This window comes from Nycticebus coucang, chromosome X, assembly GCF_027406575.1.
Source record: "Nycticebus coucang isolate mNycCou1 chromosome X, mNycCou1.pri, whole genome shotgun sequence".
Taxonomy (NCBI): Eukaryota; Metazoa; Chordata; class Mammalia; order Primates; family Lorisidae; genus Nycticebus; species Nycticebus coucang.
The window spans coordinates 82,948,674-82,951,107 of record NC_069804.1 but is presented as its reverse complement, the minus strand read 5'-3'; the positions used below and the strand labels follow the sequence as shown (position 1 = coordinate 82,951,107).

The 2,434-nt window shown below is 40.0% G+C and overlaps 1 pseudogene; it reads left to right on the top strand.

The window, feature by feature from the left end:
• The first annotated feature begins 1,063 nt into the window (after positions 1-1,063).
• Positions 1,064-2,211, top strand: LOC128577642 (bax inhibitor 1-like; annotated as a pseudogene).
• The last annotated feature ends 223 nt before the right edge of the window (positions 2,212-2,434 follow it).

Sequence of the window (2,434 nt, the reverse complement as noted above, 5' to 3'; positions counted from 1 at the left end):
GGAGGTGGGTGAATGGGAGCGCTGAGAGTGGGAAAGAAGTACGCAGTGGGGTGGTAACAGTGTGTGACATACCTCTTGAGTGGGACACAATTATAAGAGGAACTTTACCTAGCAAATGCAAGCGGTGTATCCTCATTCTTTGTACACTCAATAATAATTTTAAAAAGTAATAGCAGAAGACAACAAATAGAAGAACATACTGTGTTCATTGCTGGGAAGAATCAACATTGTCAAGACAAACATACTATCCAAAAGAATCTACAGATTTAATGCAATCTCCATCAAAACATTAATGTCATACTTTGAGGAACTTGAAAAAGTCATACTTTATTTCACATGGAACTAGCAAAAATCCTGAATAGCAAATATAATTTTTATTATTTATTTATTTATTTTTTATTTGAGATCACTTCATTTTTTCCCTCTTAAAATTTTTGTTAAATCATAACTGTGTACATTAATGCATTTATGGGGTACAATGTGCTGATTTTATATAAAATTTGGAAATTTGGAAGGCTAACATCAAACTAGTTAACATAGCCTTTACCTCACTTACTTAATTATTGTGTTAAGACATTTATACTGTATTCAATATATTTGACATGTACCTTTGCAATATGCACCATAGGTGAGGTCCCACCGATTACCCTATCTCCACCCAGCCTCCCCCCTCTCCTCCCCTCTCCCTCCTCTTCCCTCTTTCATCCTGGGCTATAGTTGTGTTTTATCTTTCATTTGAAAGCGTGGGTGATTATATATTGGCTTCATAATAGTACTGAGTACATTGGGTACTTTTTCTTCTGTTCTTCAGATGGAAGAAAACATCATCTAAGAAGAATATGTTCCAGCTCCATCCATATAAACATAAAAGAGGTAAAGTATCCATCTTTTTTATGGCTGCATAGTATTCCATAATATACATATACTGCAGTTTATTAATCCATTCACAGGTCAATGGGCACTTGGGCTTCTTCCATGATTTGGCAATTATGAATTGGGCTGCAATAAGCATTCTGGTGCATAGTACATCCAGTGTTAGAAGAGTTTGTAGGATCCAGAGAGATGGGTTAAAAAGGAGGGAAGCTTTGTCACACAGACTCTGGAATCATGAACATATTTGATCAGAAGATCAACTTTGATGCACTCTTAAAATTTTCCCATATAATCCCTCCACACAGCAGCACCTGAAGAAGGTCTATGCAAGTTTTGCCTTATGTATGTTTGTGGCGGCTACAGGAGTCTACGTCCATGTGGTCACTCATTTCATTCAGGCTGGCCTGCTCTCTGCCTTGGGCTCCTTAGGGTTGATGATTTGGCTGATGGAAGCACCTCATAGCCATGAAACTGAGCAGAAAAGCCTGGGACTTCTTGCTGGATTTGCTTTCCTTACAGGAGTTGGCCTGGGCCCTGCCCTGTAGTTGTGCATTTCCATCAATCCCAGCATCCTTCCTACTGCCTTTATGGGCACAGCAATGATTTTCACCTGCTTAACCCTGAGTGCACTCTATACCAGGTATTGAAGCTACCTCTTTCTGAGAGGTATTTTAATGTTAGCCATGAGCCTGATGTTCTTGTCTTCCCTGGGAAACCTTTTCTTTGGATCCATTTGAATTTTCCAGGCAAACCTGTATGTGGGGCTGGTGGTCATGTGTGACTTTGTCCTTTTTGACACTCAACTCATTATTGAAAAGGCTGAAAATGGAGATAAGGATTGTATCTTCACTGTATTGATCTCTTTTTAGATTTCGTTATTCTCTTCAGAAAACTCATGGTGATCCTTGCTATGAATGAGAAGGATAAGAATAAAGAGAAGAAATGAAATGATCACCCAGCCTTTCCCAATTTGACATCCTCTCCCTTCACTCCTCATTTCTTCTTTGCACACATCACAGGTGGTGTTTTCTGTGATAATGAAAAACATCAGAAAAACTTTTGTACTTGTGGTTTTCTCTATCTTGAATTTTTTAATCAAAAAACTGATTAGCAGAATATAGTTTGGAGTTTGGCTTCCCAGGCTTCCTCTTTCTGGGGTTCTTCTTGCATCCTTTTCTGTCAATCCCATCCATAGCCGCTTCCTCTACTCAGGCAGCTGATCTGCTGTGATGGGGAGTCAGACCAGCAGAGAGCGCTAAATAACTACATGAGTCTGCTTTCCCCTATGCTTCACCAAGTGGACCTGAACTGTTGGGTAGTGCCATCTTGGCCCTTCCTTCCTCAGCTTTGTTTAGTTTGTGCACTGTTCCTGTGGGACTGGGCAGTGTGTTTTCCATTGGAAAGAAGTTTCTAGTCCCATTGTTAACTTGGGCTTGTTTTATGTAAGCTATCAACCCTACTAAGGAGTGAAGAACTGCTTCTGGTAGATGCTTTGCTTCCTAATCCTGCCAAATAAACCTAGATGAGGACATGTTTGGGGCAGAGGGAAGCAAAATCTCCT